This window comes from Zingiber officinale, chromosome 7A (genome assembly GCF_018446385.1).
Source record: "Zingiber officinale cultivar Zhangliang chromosome 7A, Zo_v1.1, whole genome shotgun sequence".
NCBI lineage: Eukaryota > Viridiplantae > Streptophyta > Magnoliopsida > Zingiberales > Zingiberaceae > Zingiber > Zingiber officinale.
This window is the reverse complement of record NC_055998.1, coordinates 10708801-10725708: the sequence shown is the minus strand read 5'-3', so window position 1 is coordinate 10725708 and position 16908 is coordinate 10708801. Positions and strand designations below refer to the sequence as shown.

General features: G+C 34.8%; 1 non-coding gene across 1 annotated transcript; it reads right to left on the bottom strand.

The window, feature by feature from the left end:
- Positions 1–298: 298 nt before the first annotated feature.
- TRNAL-CAG lies at positions 299–379 on the bottom strand. The gene has a single exon. It is a non-coding gene; the product is annotated as a tRNA-Leu (tRNA).
- Positions 380–16908: the final 16529 nt, after the last annotated feature.

Genomic DNA, 16908 nt, shown 5'->3' with positions numbered 1-16908 from the left:
ATCAGGAGGATAAAATAGGAAATACATTTAAAAAAATGCGCTCTTTAGTAAATACCAAAGTAATGTACGACTTTTGATAAATTTAGATTTTCACATGCACCCTTTAGTAAATTGCCCTATATTCTTCATATTTAACATGTAGTGTCACTACAGTTTGTTATATTTAAATCTGTCTGAAAATCATGGGATATTTAAAAAGACCCTTCACACTTGTAATTGATTCACTCGACTCTACTCAGCGATTTGATTTCCAAATAATAATTTTTTTTTGAAGATCGAATAAAAAAAGATTGGTTATTGTCAAGAATGGGATTCGAACCCATGCCCTTTCGGACCAGTACCTGAAACTGGCGCCTTAGACCAACTCGGCCATCTTGACACATTGATTGTTGTATTATATTTAAGGAATATCAATACAACAAATTGAAAAATTCTTACAATTACGATATTATGACAATACGTTGTTGGGGTTGCATAGATTTCTCTTATTAAGTGGTGGATCTTGAGCTTTCTTAGATGTGCATAGAAAGTCCAATTTTAATTTCAGGATATTTATTGACTTTTGCAGGAAAATTTTTTCTTACCGGTCAAAATTGCAAAAAAAAAAAAAAAAAAAAAAAAAAAAAAAACATTGCCAAAGATTGAAGGATATACGCAGAAAGTTATATTTATTCTTTCTCTTTGGTTTTTTGGTTCAACTAAAATTATTCTCCACTTTGCCTCAAACTCCATCAAATTATCTTCCAGCAATCCAGGTTGCTTCATGAACGATATACGCAGTTGATCTTCTTGTGGCCGGCGGCGTAGTAGTAGGCGTTCATGGCGTATATGCGTGCCATTCGACGTTATCTGGGAAGTAGCACGAGCCTTAGCTACGTCCGTTGGAGATGGAGGAGGCATTCGTTAGGCACTGGAGGAGGAAGAAAGATAAAAGAAGTAGACTCGTGGCCTTAGGTGCGTCCGCCATTGTTGATGGATGAACTTGATGATGGATAATGAAAGGCTTGAAAAATATAGTTAGAAGAAATAAGAAACATGCAATTAAGAAAGACAATTATATCATCTTAATTTAATTTATAACCCAAAGATACAAATAATAACTATACATTAATATCTAAAAAGTTTTAGAAATTCATTTTGAACGATGAGGTGCAGAGAACGCTGATATTGAAATAAACGACCACAGTAGGGACAAAAGTTGTTCAGGCAATAGATCAAGCACAGACGACACAGGTAAGGAAATACATAAGTATCAAATATATATATTAATAAATAATATACATGATAAATAAAGGAAATAAATAATATAAAATATATATTAATAAATTCTATACATGATAAATAAAAAAAAGATTATAATTAATTAAAAAAAGTATTTATATCATATGATATTTAATATTTTTTATTTTAATAAAAAATAATTATAATCTCTATTAAAAATAGTATATATTTTTATTTAAAATATTTATTATCTAATTGAGTCTATAAAAAAATTTAGGGGGCGTTTGGTTAAATGATGGGAATGACTATGGGTATGAGTTTGATAGTAAGGTGTAATGGGAATGAGAATGGAAATGAAACCCACCTAGTTATATGGGTTTGGTTGATTCCCATAAATTTAGAAATCATTCCCAAATTATCATTCCCAAACCCATAATCCAAACACTATCTTTTACTATCATTCCATTCCCTCATTCTTAAATCCATCAACCAAACACCCTCTTAGAGTTTGTAGTTTGGAATTAATATAATTTTTAATTTAATATATTCTATGTGTGAGGTTATTTTCTTAAACTAAATCAATATAAAATAGATTAACTCAGTCAGCTATCGGATTAATTAATTTTTTTTACACAGTAGACAACTGCTATTGGAAATACACTGCTCATCGATCGCAGTGCCTAGTCACAATTTAAAGAAATTCTTTTAAATACTAGTTCAGACATATCAATTGAATGCTCGTAATATAATAGTTTAGTTTAATTGATTTTTAAATTTTAAAATTAAGATTGAATCGAATAAATTAAAATAATTAATATTTTTTAAAAATTAAAATTAAAATTCTAAATTAACTGAACGTAACTTTTAAATTCGTGATTATTTTGATTTAACTAATATTTTACTCATTCCTAATTACTACATGCTTTCAAAGGTTCGTAAATCTTGAGATCTATTTATAGTCAATTGCTAAATGACTAAAGAGAAATCTAACTCATTATGGCACATTTAAGTGGTTCTTGGAGTATCTTAATCAAGGGTTACTCTAATCCAAGTATGGCAAGGGATTTGGATGGGCAAAAGTTCAGTATTTCATGACATTTCTTCGCTTGGGCAGAGATTTTTTTTTTTTTTACAATCAAAATTGCAAAAAAGTATTGACTTGTGCCGTCAGGATGACCCTATACTCTTTGAGAGTGCATAAATTAAGAAGGCAGTTGTCCTAGTACAACGGTCATTTGCATGGAGGGGATTAAGAACTAGTGAGATATTTTGCACTTATTAAGAATTGACCCCAAGATTTATTTGAGTAATCACTCGTGTAAGTACTAATTGTAAGGAAATATGTTGCTAAATACGTAAACGCGTAGCGGAAAAAATATATTTCCTCCTCAAGATCCATGCGAAGGGAAACAAAATTATATATAATAAGTTTATATCTAAGAACATGATAGAGTATACCTTTGTTGCGTGCTCACGGACTCCTGACAGCTCGGATCTCAGCACGAACACACTCGCGCCTCTATGATATCCACACGAACAAGGGTTCGTTTGTCTCACAAACTCACTAAGTGGAGATGCCTATCACCTAAGGCTGTGCTAGCAACCTATGAAGGAAGATTCAGCCAAGAGGCGAAGAGAGGGAGGAGATCATGAAGAAGTAAGAAAATTGAGAGTAAAATTGGCTTAAGTATTTTTCATCTAATGAAAATACTTAATGCTCATTAACTCCATTAATGAGCTTTAATGAGTATTCACTCTTCATTCAGGGTCATTTTGAAACTCCTTATCTTTCATATTCAATTTCGAAAAATTGAATCCAATGATTCATTGAATTCAAAATTTAATGAATGTCACCAATTATCATTAAATTCAAAATTCAATGAATATCATCATTAAATCTCACTTGAGTCTAACTCAAGTCTAACTTACTCGAGTCTAACTCAAGTCTAATTCAATCGAGTCTTACTCAATTAATTCTCATACAAGTCAAATTCAATGAATCACTATTTCATTAATTTGAGTTGACTTTCTCTAGTCCAGTTTGAATTGGACTTAATCCAATAATTAGATCCAATTGAGTCTAACTCAATAAGTCCAATTCGGATTAGACTTAATCCAATTATTCATCATATGAATACATCTCCAAATCTACTTGTTCTTTGTGAGTGACCCATTAGATTTTCATAACGTTGGCAATGCACCCAAATCAATATTTAGATACATAAACAATGGGTGGCATCTAGCAAGGCATCATTGCTACCCAAGTGACGAGAAGGTCAAGATCCGACCTAACCTGTCCGTGGCTATTATCTTGTATGACTTGGTCCCTCTATCCTTGATATCTAGATTGATCAATAAGGCATAGACCGTGTCATCCTCTTATCAACCTTTGTATTTCTTGATCTCTAAGTAGATACACTCAATCAAATAAGCTCAATATCTCATATTGACTCATTTGAGCATGACCATGCTTTCTTTGTGTCCTACTAATCAAGACCCACAGATATCGCTTCCGTCATATGGAAGGGATAGATCCCATCTATATTACTCACATCCCTCCGCATAATTCATTGTGTACCCAGTGATCGACTTTATTGTCCACCTTGTTACAGGTGACGTTTGCCGATACCAAAGTACACAACTCCTTATGTAGGGAACCATAGTTACTTCAGGTCTAAGGACTATTTATATCAATAGTCACATGAGAATGTTTATGACACTCATATAACGATCCATGAAACATTTTTATGGTGGGTCATTTAGTATATATTCTCTAATATATACCCATGTATCAACCTGATATCTCATATCCATGACTTGTGAGATTAAGTCATCCGTTGACCTACATACTAGTCTCAATGCATTAATATTGTCCTTGTATATTAATGCTTGACTAGGAATAGTTTAGAGTAGTGTTCTATATATATCTACATATCTCACTATCAATTCAACTAATTGATATGTTGTAGATAAGAGTCTATTATCCAAGGACATTATTATACTTATTCAATCGTTACTGAACTGAAATAAATATAATAACCAACTTTACCTTTTATTAATAATTATATATGATACAAAATAAGTTCTTTACAACCATCTCATAATTGGTACTAGGGCTAATACTAACACTAATTGTACAAATCCGTGAGAACAATGAGTCATTATCCGCCATCCTCGGTGGCAAAAGATCATAAGGTAACTTTCGGCACCCAACACGATCGGCTTCATAGTCATTTGTATAGAGGTAAATCACAGGTGGCTTTTCCTTTGAACAGTGGTTATTACATGGCGGAGGGCAGGAACCTGGCAAGCATTTTTCTTCCAGAAATTGACCTCCAAATCTCTTGGTGGCAACACCCCATGCAATGGCCATCTGTCCATCCCGTTGGGATCATTATCCGATGTCCTCAGTAGTAAAAGGTCATACGCTGACCCCAAGTGTCTCATATGACCAGTCTTACAGTCATTTATGGAAAGATAAATCATGGGTGACTTTGCCTTTGAATAGTAACCATTAAATGGGGAGGGTTGTTGGATATAATTCATATTAGGTGGGCTTATTTGTAAGGTATGCATATGAATACGAACCGAATCCATTTAAGTGATCTAAATTAAGGTTATTGAGTTTTGGATTATTAGATGTGGGTTGAATGTAGAGAACCCTTTAGCCCAATCCGTTATCATCTATGGGTTGATAACAAATTAGTTATCTATATAAGGGAAGATCCCTAAGGGTTTAGGGTATCATCTTGACATAAACCCTCATCCCCTATTAATGAAAGTTGCAATGCTGTCAACTCTAAGCCCCTTGGAAGATCTCTTCATTTTGCTTCCCCTTCTTCTTCTTCTTCAACAAGGATTCTCAAACGACACTAAAGAACAAAGATCATGGCTCTGCAATCAGGTTCCTTGTCATGTTTATGTTTCTTTGCCATGCTTTCATTGAAATTAGATCCATGCTCATGTTCTTGTATTTCATGTTACGAGTTCTTATTTTGTTTCATAGAATTCATGCAGTCTAGGGATTTACAAGAACCTTTCAATTGGTATTAGAGTCAAGGCTCTGTTTCTTCAATTTTATGGCAATGCAATATAGATTTGTCGTCGATCTTTTGTTTTTATGTTTGGTCATCGAATTACTTTAAAGAAAACCTAGGAAAGGCTTGTTCTTCTATGTTTTTTTGTGATTTTTACAAAGAACAAGAAGAACATCGATGAACCGCCACCACCTTCAAGAAGAATCGTCGTGTCAATCTAATTTTATGTCAAAATCACGATTCTTCGTGTCAATCTAATTTTATGTCAAAATCACAATGGTGTAATTGATTGCCTTGGTCGGATAATCGATTACCAAACATAAATTTATGAACAGAAGTGATGGGAATTGATTAACCCAATAGATTCAGTTAACACCAATCAATTGGTGAATTTCACGAATCGATTAGGTTGATGAGATCGAATAAAAGATCAATTTCTGATCAATCAAGTCAATCGATTAGAGGTTGTCAATTGATTGACAATTTTTACCAATCAATTAAAATCCTTATGTTACGATAAAAATCTATTGGAATCGATCAACATAATTGATTGATGGCATTAATCAATTGAGAATTTTTCCAATCGATTAAACAGCTTTAAACTTGTGACGGGATTGATTTAATCGATCAACCTGATCGATTGAACTAGCCAATCGATTGGTGATTTACACCAATCAATTGCCAATACAAAAATCAATCGCAGAAGGCTTTGGATCGATTAAGTAATCGATTGGTGACAACCAATCGATTGCTATGAAGCCTCAATCGATTGATAAGTTAGATATTCAACACATAAGGGTTTGTGATCGATTAGCAAGATCAATTGTTTTACATTAATTGATTGGTACTCATCATCTATCGATTGATGATCCTGATGTCACATACAGTAGATTTTCAAATCAATTAATTTAATTGATTATGTAATTTCGATCGATTGTCATAAGTTATCAATCGATTACTAAGCCTAATTTTGAGCTATTAAAGTTGATCAAGTAATTATCTATTCAAATAAAGTTCTTAGGATTTTCTTGGGTCTATCTACACACGTGTTATTAAATTTAAGTATTGTGTCGGCCCAAAGGAAGACACATTAGGTAGGTTTAATATATTTTGTGTCAATAGATATATATCTATACTAAAAGTAATTGACCCCAAGGAAAAAAAATATTTTTATGTCGGATATATGTTTACAATTAACCTACAACTATAGAATAGAATTTATTTTGTTTAGATTATGCATAAAATATGTCGACCCAAAGGAAGATATATTGTATGACAAATCAAAGTTGTTGTAAGATTTGGATCAAACATAACTCATATAAAGTGTCAAATTATGTGCATAATGGGCCGACCCAAAGGAAGACTCATTATGTTACCAATTAAAATTTGAATTATATTAGAGAGTATCACTAATAAATTATATTTTAGTTCGTAATGTTATATTTGATATCTCATAAAGAACTCATTTGTATGCCTTTAAAATTTTATTTTATTTGCATAATATTATGTCTTATTACATGTTTTTCTTTAATTAAATCGTGAGCTTACATTATTTACACTTTTTTTTAAAATTTTAGTACAATCTGTTATAGCCAGTATTAATAACATTCCTACACTAACTATTTCAAATTTTGCCGAGTGGAAAGAGGAAGTTGTGGTAGTCTTAAGTCTTATGGACTTAGACTATGCATTGAGATATAATTATCTCACAATCCCGATCAGTGCTAGCATTATAGAGCAGAGGGCAGAATTTGACAAGTAGGAGCGATCGAATTACATGTTTCTAAGTATCATGAGACTTTTAATTCCGACAATAATTAATTGATCAATATAATACCTGAGGAAGAGGACACTAGGAGTTTTCTTAGTCAATTAGCAGACCATTTCATGGCAAACAAAAAGGTTGAGACTACCATATTTCTTTCGAAGTTGGTAACTATGCAATATAACAGTAAAGAAAATATCGAGTATATTATGGAAATATTCAATATCACCACAAGTCTAAAAGCACTTAAACTCAATATATCTAATTTTATGTCAGTCATTTCATCTTGATGTTTCTACTTATACAGTTCAATACTTTTAAGATATGTTATAATACTCAAAAAAAAGGTGGACATTGAATGAGGTTATAGATCAGCGCGTGCAAGAGGAGAAGAGAATGAGGCGTGAGACACCTAAAAGTGTTTATCTAGCATCTAGTTCCCAAGGTTCAGGCAAGAAGAAAAAGTGGATCAACAAAGGAAACAAAAAGTAAACTGTAGATTTTGGAGGTTTTGACCATAAGGAGCAAAAGAAGAGGAGTCTACTTGTTTCTCCTACAAGAAGAAAAGTCATATGAAGAAATACTACCCCAAGTACGTCTACTCACGTTTAAAGAAGGGTAAATTTCTCACTCTTATTAGTTCAAAAGTCAATTTGACTATTGTACCCACTAACACTTGGTGGATAGATACTAGTGCTACTACTCACATAAGTGTCATTATACAGGGTTGTCTCAGGAGCCAACTTTCGCTTAATAGTGAAAGGTACATCTATACGAGGAATGAAAAGAAGGCTAAAGTAGAGTCGGTTGGTCTTTTTAGACTTTGTTTAGGAACTAATGTCATTCTGAATTGAATGTACCATCTTTTCAAAGATTCATTTCAATTTCTTATTTGGATAAATCGGATTATTCTTGTTCATATAGAATTGAAATTTTTTATATTTTCTTTAATTCAGTATTGGTTAACCATGATTTCTTGATAAACTTTATAAACTAAACACCATAACTCCTACGATTGACAATGAGATCATGTATAGTATATGTACAAAAATACAAATTAACTGACAAGAATTCGTATTATGGCATAGGGTTTTAGGATATATATCCAAACAATGCTCAGAAAGGTTAATGTCACATTAAATTCTCAATTCCATGTCAGACTTTGATATCTGCATTGAGTGTGTTAAAGGAAAGATAGCTAACAAAAGGAATAAAGGAGCAAGTTGTTGTAGTGATATTTTGGAGCTAGTACATATATATATTTATAGACTATTCCCTAAGACATCTTGGAATGGGCATATATATTTCATTAGTTTCATAAATGATTAATCTCGATTCAGCTATCTGTACCTTATTCATGAGAAGTCACAATCTTTGGACATGTTTAAAATTTTAAAGCTAAAGTTGAACATCAACTATATAAGAAAATTAAAGTTGTATGATCCGACCATGGAGGTGAATATTACGATTGATATGATGTACTCAATTATTAACATCTAGGACCTTTTGTGAACTATCGTATCAAGTGTGGGATTGTATCTCAATATATCATGTCTAGTATACTCAGTCGGAATGGTATAGTTGAGTGTCGCAATCAAACCCTAAAAGATATGGTGAAAAGTATGATGACCTTCACTTATCTACCAAAGTCTTTGTGGGTTGAGACACTCAAGACTGTAGGTTACCTATTCAATAGAGTACCTAGTAAAATAATAACTAAAACCTTATTCGAGATGTGGACAGGTAGGTAGGGTAACATTAGAAATTTACACATTTGTGTATGTCTAGTTAAGGCTAGGCCTTACAAGTCTAATGAAAGGAAATTGAACTCAAGAACAGTTAGCTATTATTTTGTAAGTTACTCTGAGAAATCAAAAAGGTATAAATTTTTTTATCTCTCTAAGAGATTCTTCTTCAAAACGGAAAAGACCAAATTCATTAAGGACAATGGGAGTGATAAGATCAAGGAAGTATCTTTTGAGGAAAATATTGGCGATCCTACTATGGTCACTACTAGTGTGATCAGTGGTGGTATGGTTACTATATCACACATTATGGATATTGCACATCTAGTGAACATAGTGAACCAAGATATTTCCATGACATCTCTAATGTAATTGGAAAAGTCTACCACTAAAATTGAGGTATTGCCTCATATTGATGAGCACATTCCTTAAAAGTACAAGTGCTTTTAAGGTGATCTACAAGGGAACGGAGAACCATGACTTCTCATGATTATGTTTATTTCCAAGAACATGATTTTAACATAGAGTTGGAAAGTGATCATATATATTTCTAAGAGGTCAGATAATACTTTAACCTTGGAATGTGGATTAACGCCATGTAAGAAGATTTGAATTCTATGGCAAACAATGACATTTGGAAATGAATTACCTAAAAGATCAAAACTAGTTGGTTGTAAATGAATATTTAAAATCAAGTGAGATTTGAGAGGCAATGTCAAAAAGTATAAGACTCATCTTGTTACTAAGGAATTTATTTAGAAGGAAAATATTGATTACAAGGAGACTTTCATATCTGTGTCGATAAAGACTCTCTAAGGGTAATCATGATACTTATAACTCACTATGATTTCGAGCTATGCCAAATGGACATAAAGAGTGCATTCCTTAATGGAGATATTGAGAAGTCTATATATATGATGCAACTAAAGAACTTTGAGTTTTCAGACTCAAATCACCTAGTATGTGTAAATTAAAAGAGCCCATTTAGGATTTAAAATAGACGTCTTATCAGTGATACCAAAAATTTAATCAAATGATAAACTCATTTAGACTTAGAGAAAACATGTTGATCAGTGCATATATAGATGACATATTGCTTGTAAGTAATAATAAGGGTATGCTACATAAAATCAAGTCATTTCTATTTGATATTTTTGAAATGAAATATCATAGTGAAGTATCCTTTGTTTTAAGTATACAAATCTGTCGTGATCATTCAAGAGGCATTCTTGGCCCCCCTTAAGCAAAAAGCCTATCCATTTGATGTCTGATCCTTGACCCACCAGGTCTTACTGCCCCTTAGTCCAACCGATCTACTAGGCCTTTCTGTCCCTCAGTCCACCCAACCTATTGAAACTTCCTTTTCCCTCAGTCCAATTGACTTAGTAGGCCATCTTGCCTAGTCGCAACTAGAGCTTCTCTAACTGGCTATCCATCAGAACTTTCTGCCTGGTGTATGGTTCTTTTGATCTGAACACAGGAGCCCCCTACTTCCTCGTTTGAGATCAATATTCTACTCACATGACTAGATTAGATTATAGCTCTTGTGCACAACGGTGATTAAACCTTTTGAAAATCTAGGCTCTGATACTAATTATTAGGACTGAAGGAATTTAGAGATGTCCACAATGATATGATATTATCCACTTTGGGTTAAAACCCTTATGGCTTTATTTTCATACTTTACCCAAAAGATCTCATACCAATGAAGATATCTTTCGCTTATAAGTTCATGATCTTTCTTATGTATTTTTAATGTGGGATTTTATTTATAACTTTGCAAACCTAACAATTTGCACTCAATTAGATATAGCATTTATTGTGGAGATGTTTGGTTGATATGTTAGTAACTTAGGACCATCATACTGGAAAGTAGTAAAGAGAATGATGCAATATTTGCAAAGAACTAAGCGATAGATGCTCACGTATCAGAGGTCAGATCACTTAGAGATGATTAGATATTCAGACTCTGATGTTATAGAATGCTTGGATAGCAGGAGATCACTTCAGAGCTATATTTTCATACTTGGTGGAGGAGCTATATCTTGGAAGAAAGTCAAGCAAACACTAGTAGCCACTTCTACTATGAAGGAAAAGTTGGTAGCATGCCACAAAACATCCAATCATGGAATTTGACTACAAAACTTCTTCACAGTGCTACAAATCATTCATGACATTGACAGATCCTTAATAATCAACTATAATAATAAAGTCACAGAATTGTATACTAAGAACAATTGCAGTTTGTCAAAGTCCAAATACATTTCTAGCACTTAAAGAAAAGTTCAGAGTCATTAGGTCATGATAGAGCACATTAGCATAAATTCAATGTTGACAAATTCACTCACCAAGGGCTTGGTGCCTAAGGTGTTTCATGCGCATGTTATAAATATGTAAATCCTTCTTATGATAGAAGAACTCATCTAGTGGAAGTTTGTATTTTCTTTATTACTCTATATTTTGTTAATAAAGATAAATATTTTATTTTGATTATTGTATATACTTATAGTTCAAAATATTAATGGAAATTTTATATGTTTGTCTAAACATTCTGAAATAAAGTATCATGATTTACTATTAGTATTTAAAATTTTGTGCTTGTAAATATAATATAAATTTCTTATGGAATCATAATGCTTAGATCATGATTTGCTAATGTAGCTTGACATAAAATGTTTGCAAATATGATTAGACCATTTTGGGGCATTCAAGACCAGTTGGAAATTAACAATCACATTTTATGTAATTTCCATAATACATATTCATATCTTGATGTATGTCATTAATGACATTGGTATTATGATCACTGTTAAGATTTGTTATAGGCATATATAGTAGTTATGACCTCTTTAGTTCTATACTATTGAAGTTAATGAATTAGATTATTTATAGGGGTATTTATACTAATAAAGTTTGATATCAACTAAAGTTTTACTTATATTTCATACACAACTCACATGTAACCCAAGTGAGAGATTGTTAGAGTTTAAGTGATTTAACTTAAGGTTATTGAATTTTAGATTATTGGATGTGGATTGAATATGTAGAACCCTTTAACCCGATCCGTTGTGATTTATGGGTTGATAACAGATTAGTTGTCTATATAAGGGGAGGTCTCCAAGGGTTCAGGGATCATCTTGACATAAATTCTCCTCCCCAATTGATGAAGGTTGCAGCGCCGTCAACCTTAATCCCCTTGGAAGATCTCTTCATTTTGCTTCTACATATTTTTCTTCCACAGAGATTCTCAAATAATGCTAAATGACAAAGATCATGCCTCTGCAATTAGAATCCTTGTCATGTTTATGTTTTTTGTTTTCTTTGCCATGCTTTCGCTAAAACTAGATTTATGCTTATGTTCTTATATTTCCTGTTATGAGTTCTTATGTTGTTTCATAAAATTCATACGGTTTAGGGATTTATGAGAACCTTTCAAGGGCAAGAACTTGGCAAGTATTTTGCTATCAAGAATTGACTGTTGAAAGTTTAATTGACAATCTTTATTAATGATGCATGCAGTATATAAATACTATTACAAGTGTAAAATAGGAGACCACCTAAAATACTAGAAAATAAATAAATAAAAATATTTTATAAAATATTCTCTAACACACTCCCTCAAAATAGTATCCCAGAGATGACACCAATCTTACTATAAATAGCTAACAACCAAGGTCGAGAAGGTGACTTAGTGAGTGCATTGGTCAATTGATTAGTAGCAGGAATATGAGTAATTCGTAGTTCAAAGGACTACACCAGATCATGAACAAAGTGATAATCAATAACCAGATGCTTCATTTGAGAGTGGAAAACAGAGTTAACTGAAAGATAGGTGACACCCAAATTATCGGTGAAGAGCATGACATGCGTGATAACCAAAAGAAGCAATTCTGTTAGAAGTGACTTAATCCATTGAAACTCTGATGTCACAGAGGTAATGGCCCGATATTCGGCCTCAGTCAAAGAACACATAATCGTACGTTACTTGATAGATTTTCGAGAAATCGAATTAGCACCCAGAAAAATAATAAATACACTTATAGAACACTGATCATCTAGATCTCCTGCGCAGTCCATATCGGAGAAGCCATGAAGGGTAAGAGGTGTATCTGTAAGAAGACAAATGTCAAAATCCCTACTACCATTGAGATACCGAAGCAGAAGCTTCACAATGCCCCAGTGCATTTCTGAAGGGGCATACATAAATTGTGAGAGCTTGTTGACCATAAAGGAAATATCAGGATGGGTCATATGAAGATGTTGTAAACCCCAACCACCTATTAGAACTTAGTTGCATCATAGGATGGAGACTTATCATGCAACGTAAGATGAGAGCTAGCTAGCAGCAATTGGAGTGGAGACTGACTTGGAGTCAAGCACGTTGTGTTTGGAGAGAAGATCAATGACATACTTCTGTTGGGACTGTTGGGTTTTTCGGGCCGCGAAAACCGCTTTTCGCCTCGCGGAAACCCTGAATCACCCAAAGCCATAGATCCGTGCAAGGAAAAACCGAATGAAATACAAGTACGAGTTTCAAAAACTTTAGATCTACACTTAGATCTACATGTTTAGAAATTTACCCTTGTAGCGAAGGCCTTCGCGTATCTCGCTCTTCCAAAATGTCGGATCTCGAGAGTATCAAGATAGATACCCCTCTAGAAGTATCCACACGGACTCGTAGGTGGAGAAAAAACACACAAAGAGGTGTGCTAGCACCTATTTGTGGTTCGGCCAAGATGAGGAGGAGAGGGAGAGGAAGAGAGCTCCAAGAGGAAGAAGGAAGAATAATCACATGAATGAGAAAAATGAATTCCCATTCAAGACCAAAAGTGGCCGGCCACTTCCCATAGTGTAACCCCCCATTAAATGCAATTAATGTGAAGTTATTAAGAAAATGGCTTTGTAACTTCCATGAGGTGGCACCCATGATGATGTGGAGTAACATCATTGGTCCACTTCAATACCAACTCACCAATGAGGTGGCATAAAGTCAAGTCAAACTTGACTTTTAGTCTTCCTCTCAAGTCAAGTCAAACTTGACCAAATCTCTTCCATGGTTGATCGAATCCAACCATTTGATTCAAGCCAACTTAATATAATGAATCTAATTCATTTAATTAAATTGATTCAATGAGTCAAAATCTAAATTAGACTCATTGAACACATGAATCAACTTGAGTCAAACTCAAGTTAGCCCAATTAGGATTACTCTTAATCCAATTTGATTCATCAAATGAATCTAATCCTCTTGGTTCATCATATGAACCTAATCTCCATCTAATTGTCCTAAGTGTATGACCCTATAGGTTCTTGTAACGTTGGCAATGCCCTAGACCCATTTAGGAGCATAAGTAATGAGCGGTATCTAGCAACACATCATTACTACCCAAGTTACAAGAATGTCGAGATCCGACATCACCTTGTGACTACTAATTGTGACTCTTCACAATATATGACAAGTGTCCTTCTATCCTAGACATCTAGATTGGTCAATGTGAGATATAGACCGTGTCATCCTCTGACCAATCTAAATCTTGAACTCCAAGTAGACTCACTAAATCAAATGAGCTCAATATCCCATATTGACTCATTTGGGCATGGTCATGCACTTCGTGGTCTCACTCTATCAAGAATACCGATGTCTCTCCCGTCATATAGGAGGGATAGATCCCATCTACATCACTCACATCCCTCTGCATAATTTTACCCAGTAATCGCCTTTATAGTCCACCCAATTACGGGTGACGTTTGACGAAACCAAAGTACATAACTCCTTATGTAGGGATCTATGGTGACTTCAGGTCTAAGGACTAGTAGTCATACTAATAGCCACATGAGAAAGTATATGACACTCATATAACGATCCATGATACTTTCTCATGGCGGGTCATTCAGTATACATTCTCTAATGTATACCCATGTGTCAACTTGATATCTCTATATCCATGACTTGTGAGATCAAGTCATCGAGTTGACCTACATGCTAGTCTTATTGCATTAACATTGTCCCTGAATGTTAATACTAGACTAGGAATGATTAAGAGTAGTGTTCCCTATATCATCTCACTATCGGTTCAACTAACCGATTGATATAGGTGAGAACCGTCTACTCAAGGACATTATTATACTTAGTTTATTTGGCACCAATACAAGTAAGTATAATAACCAAAATCCAAATGCCTTTATTTATATAAGAATATGATACAATAAGTCCAAAATACAATCATCAAATGATTGGCTCTAGGGCTCTAGCTAACAATCTCCCACTAGCACTAGTGCCAATCAGTGTAGGCTCTAAGCCCCAATGACCTAGTGTGACCATCATGCTTCCTCTGTGCCAAAGCCTTGGTCAAGGGATCTGTGATTTTAGCCTCTGTAGGTACTCTACAAATCTTCACATCTCCTCTCTCGATGATCTCTCGAATGAGATGGAAGCGCCGTAGTATGTGTTTGGTCCGCTGGTGTGAGCGAGGTTCCTTCGCCTGTGCTATAGCTCCATTGTTGTCACAATAGAGCTCAATGGGATCAGCAATGCTAGGAACCACCCCAAGTTCAGTGATGAACTTACGGATCCAAACTGCCTCCTTTGCTCGGCTTCTGTTGTAGAATCAGCTACTGTATCCTGCTTCGAACTCTTCCAGCTGACAACACCATTAATGCAAAATACGAACCCCGACTGTGATCTATAGTCATCCTAGTCGGTCTGGAAGCTAGCATCACTGTAACCCTTTACAGCTAGCTCATCATTGCCTCCATATATCAAGAAATATTCTTTAGTCCTTCTCAAGTACTTAAGAATATTCTTGACCGCTATCCAGTGACTTTCACCTGGATCTGACTGGTATCTGCTTGTCATGCTCAAAGCATACAAGACATCAGGTCGAGTACATAGCATGGCGTACATGATCGATCCTATGGCTGAGGCATAAGGGATATGATCCATGCGGTCTCTCTTCTCTCTAGAAGAGGGACCTTGAGTCTTTGAAAGACTCACGCCATGTGACATCGGCAGAAATTCCTTCTTGGAGTTCTGCATGGCAAACCGTAGAAGTACCTTGTCAATGTATGTACTCTGACTTAGGCCAAGCAATCTCTTAGATCTATCTCTATAGATCTGTATCCCTAAAATACGGGATGCTTCACCTAAGTCCTTCATTGAGAAGTAACTCCCTAGCCAGGTCTTGACAGACTGAAGCATAGGGATGTCCTTCCCAATGAGTAGTATGTCATCCACATAAAATATGAGGAAGACAACTATATCCCCTACAACCTTCTTGTAGACACAAGGCTCATCTTCGTTCTTGATGAAACCGAACTATTTGATTGCATCATCGAAACGAAGATTCCAGCTCCGAGAAGCTTGCTTTATGCAGCTTGCATACTCTGCTAGTATGCTGTGGATCTACAAAACCCTCAGGTTGTGTCATGTACACATCCTCGAGTAGGTTTCCATTCAGAAACGCGATTTTGACATCCATCTGCCATATCTCATAGTCATGGTAGGCTGCAATAGCAAGCATGATCCGAATGGACTTAAACATAGCTACTGGAGAAAATGTTTCATCATAGTCAATACCATGAATCTGCTTGAAACCTTTAGCTACCAAGCGACCCTTATAAATAAGTCCATCCATGTTAGTCTTTCTCTTAAAGACCCACTTACACCCAATGGGTTTTACCCCTTCAGGTGGATCAACCAAAGTCCATACTTGGTTGGTGTACATGGATTCCATTTCGGATCTCATGGCTTCTAGCCATTTCTCGGAATCTGGTCTCATCACAGCTTCCTGATAGGTGGTAGGCTCATCCTCTATGAGCACAATGTCATCATGGTCAGACAAGAGAAATGAGTATCTCTCAGGCTGACGACGTACCCTATCAGACCTGCGAAGAGGTATGTCTACTTGAACCGGTTGTTGTTCCTCAACTCCTTGTGGAACAACATCATCCACAACACTTTGTGGTTACAGTTCAATTTCCATCGAGGCATCAGTGCTATTGTTCGCATCTTGAACTTCTTCAAGATCGAACGCGCTCCCACTAGTCTTTCTAGAAACAAAGTCCCTTTCTAGAAAGACCCCAGTCTTTGCCACAACTATTGGGAATGTAGAAGTAATATCCCTTAGTTTCCTTGGGATAT